The 12725-nt window shown below is 38.4% G+C and overlaps 1 protein-coding gene and 1 long non-coding RNA gene across 2 annotated transcripts in view; one reads left to right on the top strand and one right to left on the bottom strand.

The window, feature by feature from the left end:
- Positions 1-8494, bottom strand: part of LOC135804206 (uncharacterized) — a 53842-nt gene extending 45348 nt beyond the window's left edge. Inside the window, exon 1 of the long non-coding RNA XR_010551000.1 lies at positions 8411-8494. This is a non-coding gene — a long non-coding RNA (uncharacterized lncRNA). The remainder of the gene's footprint in view (positions 1-8410) is intronic.
- LOC135804203 (dopamine receptor 1-like) overlaps positions 1-12725 on the top strand; it is a 67152-nt gene that overhangs the window by 36343 nt on the left and 18084 nt on the right. The gene's annotated exons all lie outside the window — the stretch shown is intronic.

Here is a 12725-nt window from a genome sequence, read left to right as displayed (position 1 = left end):
TTTCACTAATTAATTGTTTGAAATCCGCCATCGACTCGACGCAGATTAGAATGATAAACAGATTCACCGTCAAGTAATTGACCTAATTCGTTTGCATCTTCCACACGCGTAATCATTTCAAATCACGCATCTGTTAGGTGTGGCACTTGTGAGGGCAGGTGATAAAAGATAAGCATGAAACAATGAGCACTTGTAATTGTAAAAAGAATGTTGAATAGCGTTTATTGAATAAGGCGTCTCTTAATCTGCGTCTGCTGCGCTCTGCTTGTACTTAGCTACTGCACCGGGCGCACGCAGTGCGCCGGTCTTGCGCGGGAAAAATAATGTAATGTATGTTGTGTTGTTGGTTGCCTACGTTACGCATTTCGCTAACACTCGACCGTCCTGACTCTCACTCGTCCTCGAGTGTGTATGCTGCGAAGCGGGCTGGAACCTTTGTGACTCGTGAGCTCTTCCTTACGTTTTCACCTCGGCAGTGGCGCTTCCACTTGCCGGAACTTCTTCTCCTGCAACGTCGTAATTTGTTCAAAATGGCGGCCCTGGAACCAAAATTGGCTATAAAACGGCGAAAGAAACTAGCCATTCCCAGGAAACGCCGTAGCTGGTGGATATCTGTAGGCGCAGGATACTCCGAGATCGCTCGTAGTTTTGCGGGGCCAGGCTCTATGCCATCGGCACTCAGAATGAACCCCAAATACTCCACACGCTCCTGCATGAAGTAGCATTTTTCGATCCTCAGCGTTAATCCGGCACCTCTCAACGCCATCAGGGTCTTGGTTAACCTGACTCGCATGTCCTTCCAATCACGCGCAGGTATGAGGATGTCGTCAAGGTAGTACATCACCGTGTCATTACGGAGAGGTCCCAAAACCTTTGCATTAGTTTTGAGAAGTACGAGGGGCATTGGTCAAGCCAAATACCATTCTGGTAAACTCACCCGTTTGGTCCGGAGTAATAAAAGCTGTCTTTCTGCGTGCTTCTTCCGACAATGGTACCTGGAGGTAACCATGAGCCAAATCAAGTGTCGTGAAGTACCTTGCATCGCGAATCTGTGTCAGATGTTCATCCATGTCGGGCAGCGGAAATGGCAATGGTTCGGTCTGGTTGTTCAACCGTCGATAGTCGACAACCATTCGGTACTCCCCAGTCTTCTTCTTCACCAACAGTACAGGTATTCGTTGATGATGGTGTTGAGCGCCTCGCGCTCATCGGCACTACATCTGTAAGGCTTCTGGCGCACGGGTTGACTGCCCGGCACCTCGGTGATGTCCATTTGTAGGACCGTTGTGCATCCTAACTCGGAGGAATCGATCGCAATGGTATCGCGGAACTCGTTGAGGAGGCCATGCAGCTCGTTCACTGTGTCCGTATCCAAATTGTCGTCCACGTTGATGACCTCGAGTGGAATGGGTTGCTGGCGGGGCTCAGCTTGCTCCAAATTCAGTACCTCACCCCGAAACAGACTCGTGTTCTGAGATACATGAGTGGGCTCAACAGCCCAATTGATCAGTGGAAAAGCATGCGTTTCCGTACCTGAGACAACCTCTACCAGGTTTACGGAACGTGGTGGAATGTTCGCTTCCGTCGTCACTCGATTTGACGCGCGCTTCTTCGCCTCGACTTCCAAAGCAGAGAACGGATCATCACTACGGTACGTAAATATCAGGTCGTCATCAATGCGCATGTAGACGATAGACGGGTTCTCGGTGAATGGTCGACCGATGATGGCGTCCACGCTCTGAACGTCGTCCGGAACGATGCTAAAGACTATTTCTGAGAGAACCACACCATCGATGGCAACATCCGCCGTGACAAATCCGGGAGATTTGACAACATGGTTTGCGGGACCAAATGCCTTCAGCAAGGTCTCCTTGCGCTGAATGGTAAAGCCTGCGGCGATGGCTTGCGACGCCTTCAGGGTGCACTCCGAACTTCCTGGATCAATCAAGCTCTGGAACGCCATTCCGTTGCATGTGATTGGCTTCAAGTATTTGAGCACACCATCATTGTCTTGCGAAGTAATGATCTTTACTTGTCCATTACTCTTTGCGGCTGTCTCCGCTGGACGGGTTTCGGGCTTGGATAGTCCGCGTGGTTTTGGTGGGATAGGGCAATCTCTGGCGAGGTGTCCCTCCTTGTTGCAGTTGAAGCATTTCATGACTCGACTTGTAGTCGGCTGTGGCGGTGCTGGGGTTGCGGACCGCCCTACTTCTGATGGTTTCTTCATGGGCGCACCATAGGAATCCATCACACGTGGTGCATGGGTTGATTGACTCCTGGGAGAAGGAAACAAGCGCTCCTCACGAGCCTTGTGCACACGCAAATAATTCAGCAAGTCATGGTACAGGCTGTTGGTGTCGGCGTGACGTTGTGCCATCATGGCTGTGCACAGCTGCTTATCATACAACCCAATAAGCAGTTGTTCCTTCTTCTCCTCCAGGCTCAATTCCAACCCTGCACATAAATGAAGTTTGTTGTAAAAGTAATCAGTAATATCAAGGTCTTTGGATTGTACATAACTTTCCATCCGCTTCCAACGAGTAGCAAAACTGTCTTGTTGGATGAAGGTGTTGGTGAAGGCGGCTTCAAAATCGACTAACGTGTGCACGCCCTGCAGATCCTGGAACCATACGGCGGGTCCTCCAGCGAGATGCGTTCGCACAACCTCTAGCGCGTACGCGTCGTTCCACTGATGTAGTTGGCATTGGCGGCGTAGCGATGCCAACCACTCTGAGGCACTCTTCTTCGCGTCGAACGTCGTAAGTCCGGACTGTGCACCCGGTGCACTATGGTAGGTGGTGGCCGGTGGCGATGGGCGCTGCGCCATTGCCATCGACTGCATTAACGTATTGAACATTTGCATCACGCCGGCCAGGGTGGCGGCGTCCGTGCCAGGTTGTGGTGGCATCGGTTGTTGCGACGCACCAGCTTCGTTTCCATCATCGCCCATCGTGGATGTAGAACGTCTTTCGGCTTCTCGGGGATACTCGCGCGAATCGTCGTTGGCCGGGACGTTGGCCGTTACTCGTGCGTTCCGTTGTGCCCCTTCGGCACGTGTTCTAACCTCAAGATTTCCGTTGGCGCGGAAAAAACTAGGCTGCCTCGCGCAGGATGCTCTCAATAATGCTCAAGTCTCACGTCTTACCTGTTCATCCCACTTCTGAGATGTTAGGTGTGGCACTTGTGAGGGCAGGTGATAAAAGATAAGCATGAAACAATGAGCACTTGTAATTGTAAAAAGAATGTTGAATAGCGTTTATTGAATAAGGCGTCTCTTAATCTGCGTCTGCTGCGCTCTGCTTGTACTTAGCTACTGCACCGGGCGCACGCAGTGCGCCGGTCTTGCGCGGGAAAAATAATGTAATGTATGTTGTGTTGTTGGTTGCCTACGTTACGCATTTCGCTAACACATCACAGAAATATTACCTATCTTCTATAATATAAAAATGAATCGCAAAATCTGTTGGTAAGCGTATAACTCAACAACGCCTAGAACAATTTGCCCAATTCTTTTTTTAAATGTTCGTTAAAGCCCAATGATGGTTCTTAAAGCGAGAAAAATTCGAATAATTGCCGGGAAAACCCTAATAACAGCCGCTTTCTATAAAATAAAAGTTGGTATTGAGATTCAATCATAGAACAAGAGAATAAAAACAAATTACATATTTATTAAACACTACCGGGATGAAGTCGTTGAAAAAAGCTGGTCAGTAATATTGGTTGCATACTATTTCGTTCGTAATCTGAATGAACCTGATGACGTCTTTTGATGTTGAGTTTTAGTTGAGTACAAAGCGATTTTTAATAAAGCAAATATTGGAAAGCACAAAAAGCGGCCGATGTGGAACAGGAACATAAGACGCTTTGTTCATTTGGATGCCGGTCGAAAATCCAACCGACGCCACCGATTGCACGTTGACAAAGGAAAACAAAAGAAAAGGTTATGTGTGCGTGGCTCTCATTGCGCGCCGATACGGGCACTTTGAACTTTTACTATTTCAATTTCCAAAACGCCGCTCACCGAAGTTCAATAAGAACGGAAAATAAAGACCCAAAAGCAAGTCCAGGCCCAGGCAGTAAATATACTCGCACAAAATTCAATTTCACATAATAACCAAACGTATAAAAGTAGCCAGAAAAGGAATGAATTATGCAACACATTTTTCTTTTGAGTATTTTAGCAGAAAAGTTATGTTAGTTGCCTACTCGTATATTGTTCCGCAAAGTACTTAAAATGAAGAAGCTGAAGTTGAGTTTGATGAGAAAACGAAATGCGGAGCATAATTCTCGTAATTTAAATGCACAATTACGCAATTTGGTGGTTTAATTAGACTAATTAGAAATGATGAGCTTCGTGGTTAATTTACTCCTCGCGGAGGATAATCCCTAATAGAGTTCATTGAAGCATTGAAAGTGGAGAAAGTTTAAACTAGTCTCTTGGTATGAACTTGGTCGGACACTTCGAAACTAATTTCTTGTCATTTTCTAGAGGACAACTACATATCTTATACTTTATATAAAGTTACAAAGTTTTAAAATTTCAAATTTAAGTTTTAATAATAAATATTAAAGAATATTACAGTATGGCTTATATTTGCATCAAAAATGCAACAAAAAGTATGTTTGTACTCGTTTCAAGGTAAAACCACTAAACCAATTTTGATGAATCTATAATATGAAAATGAATCGTAAAATCTGTTAGTAAGCGCATAACTGAACAACGCCTCGACCAATTTGGACATTTCTTTTTTTAAATGTTCGTTAAAGTCCAATGATGGTTTTTACGGCGAGAAAAATTTGAATAATTATCCGAGAAAATTTTAAAGACAGCCTTTTTCTATAAGATAAAAGTTGGCATTGAGATTCAATCATAGTTATAGTTAAATAATTGAATCCGAGATGGCGCGCTGAAGTGCATTATAAGCAATTCTTTATATAATTAATTTCTTTAAAATAAAATTGCGAATTACATTTTTATTAAACACTACCGGGATGAAGTCGCGGGCAAAAATCAATAAAAATTAATTTTACAACCAGCTTAAAAAATATAACCTATAATTGAAACATAATTATTGGATTTACCGCTAGAAACCCCATGATACTGCTATTAAACTATTTATTCACTTGTCGCATCTATTGTGTAACAACACCGACCCGAGCGAACCGAGAATATGCTAAGCATTAATAACGCATTTTCCAATAAACAATAAACAATATACTAGCATAGATTGCATTAGTTAAATGCACAGTTAATTTATTAACCTATAAATATAAAACCTTTAATATATGCAACAAATGTGACAAGTAAATTATACATATGTCATATTGGTTGCATACATTTTTTTCTATCATTTTTTCTTCGTCTTCGAACGCACCAAACACGATTTCAAACAGTTTTTGACGCAAAACACGTAAATAAATAAAAATAAAAATAAATCACGATTGAATAAAATTTTCTTTCACACACATCTACATACATAACATTATTACCTTCATTTCTCCACTCGTCTGCAACACTCAGCAAACAGCAGTGAAATCGTCTGAAAGTTATTCACAGTAAACCGCCAGGCAGCGAGTCTCGTCGCTGCCACACGCTCCACAAATCCAGTGAAAAACCCATTTGTGGATGTGATCGATTTGTATTATACGCACATAAGTTGTCCTTTAAATATCGTTATTGGCTGTGTATATCAGCGCGTGTGCTCGCACTCGAAGAAATACGACGCTACGAAGCTGTCAAAGCTAACGCTAGTATTTTATACGATATATCCACATGCCAACATCCATCACTTTTTCGTCTTCAAAGCGACGATTTAAAAACTTGAGAAATTATTATTAACTTTATTGACACCATCGTATACGTCCGCACGTATATACAAATAAATTCGGTGTGAGCTTATAATTTTTATGTGACAAGAAAGCGATAAACATAAAAATGTAATGTTAAAATAACGAAATAAAAATGGCTGCTACGAGTGCAGCGGGCGATAACGCACTGAAATACGACGGTTAAAAAAATGATATACGAGTATTATTACATCTATGATCAATATATATTTATGACTTTGAACTCGTAAAAATTTTAATAAAATGAAGCCATATTAATTATTTTCTATATTTTAATTTTAAAAATAAGAAAAAAGAAGCTAATAAAGCAGAAAACTGCCACCTATGTTTGAATTATATAACTATAACTATATATAAATCACCATATAAACTTTCATCCCTTATTAATCACCCTGTATGTTATAATTTTGCAACAAAAAGTAGTTTATTGTCTTTTCCTTAGCCCAAACAATCTCTGTGCCAAAATTTATCATAATCGGTTAAGTGGTTTTTGTTTGAAATCGTCACAAACAAACAAAAAAACACAAAATCACATTTATATGCGTTAGAATGTATTTTTAGTTGCATATATTCACGTAATTAGTTATAAAAATCAATTTAGTGGCTAAATTTAAATATTTTGCAAGTTGCAAGCTACTTTAGCACTTCTAATGAAGTTCATGACTATGCAAGAGCTTTAAAGATATGATCTGCATAGTGCACTTACTTGAGAACTACTCAAACACAAGATTATCTCATCTTTGCAATTATAATCCAAATAAAACCTTTTCATACAAGCAAAACAACAAAATGTAAATATTTTCCTCAAAATAAAATAATATCATAGGTTATATGGCATTAAACAAGATGAAAATCTTAGTACGACTAAAACACACATAAACTATGAGTAGTCGAGAAACTCAAACACAAGTTTACCTCAACCTCTGACTAAACCCTATGTGCATGCACCAGCTCCATCTCCATTTCTCATAATGTCGGGCATATCGAATAGAAATTTAATGTATTCATTGGCGCGCCGGCGAATTAAGGAATATGCGGCTTGGCGAACGGACGTGATTGTCGGAGAGTGGATAAGACGGATATTTCCCCGAGGTGTCGTTCCATCTGCTCTCCGGGGAGATTTTTTTAAAAGATTTTCTACTGGGTCTCTACTCACTCTACTCACTCTGGACACACTCTGCCAGAGCATCCAGAAGGAAGTAGCGAGGCATGGAAACACGGTCGGCGTGCGTCTTTATTATCCTTGATATTCAAGGGTGTGCTGGGCGATGGGGTGAGCGCTACTTTTCATCATCATTTTACACTTTCTCTGGAGCAAACTGTTGCACTAGATAAGGCCTATCGCCTTGAGATATACCCTAAATAGGGTAATAGTAAACTATTTATAATTTATACAGAGTGTTGGAATTTTTCAACTTTCAAATCAGTTTTTCCACGGTTTTGAGATATAAAAAGTGGTATTTTAAACACGAACGGTCAAGGACGTGACTAAAGTAGTCACGGGTTTTAGTCACGAGGTGGTAGATTCGTCTACAATTGTGTCAACTTTTACTCTAAGTCCATGGCCTTGAGATATACCCTAATTAGAGCATAGTAAACTATTTATAATTTATACAAGGTGTTGCAAAAATTTTCTATCTTCATTTTTAAAGCCATTTTCACAGTTTAGAAACACAAAAAGTGGTATTTTATACACAAACGGACAAAGCCGTGACTAATGTACTTTAATCACGGGTTTTAGTCACGATATGGTGGATTCGTCTGTAATTGGGTCGAGTTTTACTCAAATGTTCATTTTTTAAGGTTAAATTTAAATTATTACTTTGTAGGTTAGCTAAGGTTAGGTTAGATGAGTTTTATTAGCCTGCGTCTGTGTTGTAGGACACTTTGGCATTTGATTTCTATGGTAAATGAAACCGCATTCAATCAAGCCACAGCACTTGTGGTCCGGCAACTCGCCAGCATGCACGCAAGTTATTACCACGATGACAGACGACGTTTGGCGCTAGTGCTAAATACAAATACGCAATTAATTATGGTTTCATCACCAAACAACAACAAACAGAAATTTAAAAAAAAGATTTTATATAATTATGTAAATATTGATTATGGTAATCTTCTTTGAATTTATATAAAAGAAATTTTCTGAAAGTGATGGTGGCACTTTGACTTCTTTGCACTTGTGAACAATTGTCTGTGCCCTTTACATCTTTTATTCATGGCGGGCAATCTGGCGCAATCTGGTCGCATATCAAATGACGACGCGACGCAACGCAACGCCGCGCAAATTCTCATTTATTCGCACCTGCTTCACTTGCTTTGCCATCATCAATTGGCAATTGCATCGTTTCCCGTTTTCAATTGCACGATAATTGATCGATTACATTGGAGAAGTTGTGCATTTCTCCGCGCGTTATGCAACCAAACATACAGCAGAGTAATCTGCAGGTTACGTTAGATTCGTTACAGTGTTCAAACGCAAACACACTTTGATTAAACTTTGGTTTAAATAGTTATTAGTATACATAACGCATAAATAGAGTTGTATAAGATGCGTACTTACAATTTGAACGCCCGCTGCTTGGTTTTATGTTGTTTTCTTGATGAAAATCACTTTTTTCGACTAACTGCACCAACACTGCACAACATTACGCTCTGTCATGTTTGTTGTTGCTTCGGGTGAGTTCGTGTGTGTACGACGTGATTCAAGGTCAATATTACCAGTAACATAGTGTGAAGATTTGAATTTTAGTTTCAACGAAAAAATCACTACACTGATGAAATAAAACCAAAAAACAATGCTTTTACTATCAATTTATCACCGTAATTTGACTTTATTGCTTCTCAAATCAAGATTTAACTTTATCCGCACAACAAAAACAAGTCAATAGACCCTTGTTAAATATTTACCAGCGATAATGTGCCGTTCCGTGATTTATACGAGCCGCGATAAATCGATGCAAACCACACTAACCCATCAATACATTTCCAACGTAAAAAACAGAAAATAACACAATACAACAAACCACCTACAACCCTCACAAAAAATGTACACTTAACATCTGTTTGGTAAACACGTTTTTGAGTGTTTCATTGCGAAATGGATGGGCCCCGATGCGATTGTAAAAAAAACGGCAGCAGTGGGCTGTTTTTCGGCTCGAACAAGCATCGCGCGAATTCAACGAGCAGTCGAGCGCGGCATCGCATCTGCGCGTCTCACAATGGACGTGCGACAAAAACGCAAAAAAGGACGACGCGTCTGAGCGAGCATCAACGAATCCAACGAATGTTACGTTCGCGCATCGGTGGCAATAACGGCCCGCATGGCCGACAAGGCCAACAAAAAATTAAATCAAAATGTGTGTAACATAACCTTGCAAAAACAGCTAATAACCAGTTATTTATACAGTTTTTATTTAACCATTTTAACAAATGAGTTTTATATTTATACAAGACTTTGTTAGCAATTAGTCGCCTATTATTTTTTCATCCGCTATGATGAAGTTTTAAGGTAGAAAATTCAAGTGAATTATCCTTGTAATTTAATGTAATTTACAAGTGAATTATGAGCGACTTTTTAAAAACTTCCTCGGAACACTCAGGAGTTATTCACCGTGGAATAAATTATAATCTCAAGCAGAATGTTTAAAGTATCTTATTTTTTAGAGGAAAGGCAATATTTTAACTTGTATGCAACCAAATTACCTTGTTTTTAATGTATGGTAAAAATGTGTATGTTGTGTTGCATATTCCTAGGCGCATAATTATCCAATGCAACTATTTTTTGCTAAATTCTTATTTTAAAGTATATGCAACCCACGTAACTTGTTTGTTTGTGTAATGTACAAATGTGTATGTTGTGTTGCATATTCCTAGGCGCATAATTATCCAATGCAACTATTTTCTACAAAATTCTTTAATATTTTTGTGGTATAGGTTTGCAACTCAAGTAACATGTTTGTTTATGTATAGTGTAAATGTGTATATTGTGTTGCATATTCCTAGGCGTATAATATAGTTATTGTTATTACATTATAATAAATTATATTCGAGTCTTGTGAGTATACGTATCGTATGTACACGAGTAGAATATGCAACATGAGTTGGCCTGGAACATATTGAGTGAAATTGTGAAACAATTCCATGCACTGCAAACGACAAAGCAAAGGGCCGTAACGTACAGTAACGTTCCGCATTGTTCCGCTCGTAATTTTAACATTTACATAACCCGCTTAGAGTGAACCGAGAGCCAAGCATCGGAGCTTAATGGCGTCGGGATCGCCGAACAACGACATCGTCGCATCGAAAACACGCATAAATTTATCCGTGCAAATTTATAGAGAAAACCAACGCGGATAGAGTAAACGCGAAAGATATTTGTGTTATAGGCAACCGATGATACAAAAATAATGGGAATGGAAAAGAAAAAATAATTAAATACAAACATAACTGTTTTGACATTGATTTTGTTGTGTTTTTACAGAAATATTTGTAAAATGGTGTTTTGGGTCGGGATTTAAATAATTTTATCTTATTTTTGTCAAAAATGTTAAATGTAGTGCGAATATTTGCTTTTGAGCGCCATCTGCGTTAATATTTCAGAACTATTTCTGTGTTTAATCATTTTTCACACTTTAACTCTCAATTTAAAAATTTTCAGGCATTATTTATGCAATAAGAAGTAGCCTATGTTATTTCCCAGAGTCTAATCTACCTTTCCACCGAAAATTATTAAAATTACTTAAGAAGTTTAGCAGTGAAACATGTGCAAACATAAACTTTTTTATTTTTACATTTACACGTATAAAACCATATGGTTCACCGGCACCTTCACCTAAAATTGCAATACGCATAAATTTGCCGCGTGAATACTTCCGTTGACTGTCGAATTTAATTTGGAATTAACACCAAGACGACGCCGATGCCGATACTGAACTCCACGCTGCTTCTACCTAACAGCTTCCAACCTTCTCTCATCTCCTACCTATTCTTCTCACATCTCACATCGCTCACTATGCTCAGGTTAGCAGTATGTACTCGTACCTACCTACCCATCTGCTCCAATGTATTCACACACTCGTTACTCGCATCCCCGGCACGTAAACTTTGCTTCTGGTGTTGGAGTCGTTAATGAATTATTTATTATCCGACGCCCGAGCTCATCAATAATACATGCAGCTGTGAAATAAATTAAATTCGTACTTGTTGTTTATTGTTCGCACGCGGCGTTGTGCCAGACAGTCAAAGTCAGATTTCCTAGGGGCAAAACCAGCAAAACCATAGGGGAAATTGAATATAGTAAACTATTATTACTTTCAAAATGTAAATTAATTACAATATTTTAATTGTGGATTGTATGGAATTTAGGTTATGTTGTGCTATTAATAAATAATTCAAAAAATTAATTATTTTTCTCATATTTTAAACAAATTAACATGACCTAAATGAGTTATTTAGTTATTTAATTTGTATCGAGTTTTAAAATAGGTATTTATATCGCAATTTATTGTTTATGCTGTAAAGTTGCGTTATTTTGCATCAGTTTAACACTGATTGTGTAAATTTGTGTTTTTTGTGCTTAAAAATGTATTATCTGCAATAAATAATATGTTATTGCATAAATTATTGTTTTAATTGAGGTTAGATTGTAATCGGTAAAGTGACGTCATTGTTGAGTTGCTTTTGCTAATTGGATTGCATCTATCATGTTGTTTTTAGCAAATGTTGCAGTTTTTTCTTAAAAATTATCAATGATTTTGCATTTATCACAAAAAAGCAATTTTTTCAACATTTTCTCTATTGATTTTGCTTAAATTAGATGTTTTTATAATGCTCATAATTATTTAATATTATTTTCCATAAACGACATTTTTTCTAATTGAAATGTGCTCTAATTATATCCATACGATTCAAAAATCCTTTGTTTTCAAAGGGATAAAAACACAAAAAGAACAAGTAAACCAAGCAATGCCATTCGTTTCGAAATCCAACTCAATTCTCAATGCAATGCAAAAGAAGTCACAGAAGTCGCAATCCGCGCAGTAGATGAAACAAAGGACGAGAAAACAAGGGAATAAGAAGCTGATCAACGTCACGAGCGAAAACAAATGAAAAACGTACAAACAATGAACCAGACTTGAATCATTCTATTCTTATATTCTTACAACTCAACATGGCTGCTCCATTCGTTTCCTTGCCGATTCGAATAATCAAATGTATTCAAAATCTCAAAAAATCAAAAACACATATTTAATTACTATATGAAAATATAAAAATAGCTTTTGTCCGCGATTTTGTTCCGGTAGTGTTTAATAAAAATGTAATTTGTTTTTACTCTCTTGTTCTAGACATAGTATGTGTCAATTCTATCAATAAGATTCGCAATTTTATTTTAAACAAATTAATTATATAGAAAATTGGTAATAATGCACTTCAGCACGCCATCTTGGATTCAACTATTTAACTATAACTATGATTGAATCTCAATGCCAACTTTTATTTTATAGAAAGCGGCTGTCATTAGGGTTTTCCCAGCAATTATTTGAATTATTCACGCCGTAAAAACCATCCTTGGACTTTAACAAACAATTTAAAAAAAGAATTGGCCAAATTGGTCCAGACGTTGTTGAGTTATGCGCTTACCAACAGATTTTGCAATTCATTTTTATATTATACATAAATACTAATAATTTATTTACTTTTATGTTGACTGCTGCGTTGATTAAATAATTAAAAAATATACATTACACACTCTTTGATGTTGTACTTTTTGAAGCTTTTTTCCAAATCCCACTTGGTTTGTGTCCAGTGTTGCTAAAAGAGCGCTAAAAACTCAGACGCGACTGTTGCTGAAGAGAATTCCGAATGAGTGGTAACCG

The sequence above is a fragment of the Atheta coriaria genome, unplaced genomic scaffold (genome assembly GCF_025399875.1).
Source record: "Atheta coriaria isolate IRGN ID8LTWV9N9 unplaced genomic scaffold, Caltech_Dcor_3.1 hic_scaffold_3_pilon, whole genome shotgun sequence".
Taxonomy (NCBI): Eukaryota; Metazoa; Arthropoda; class Insecta; order Coleoptera; family Staphylinidae; genus Dalotia; species Dalotia coriaria.
Note: the sequence above shows the minus strand (reverse complement) of the source record. Positions and strands in the feature narration are given on the sequence as shown.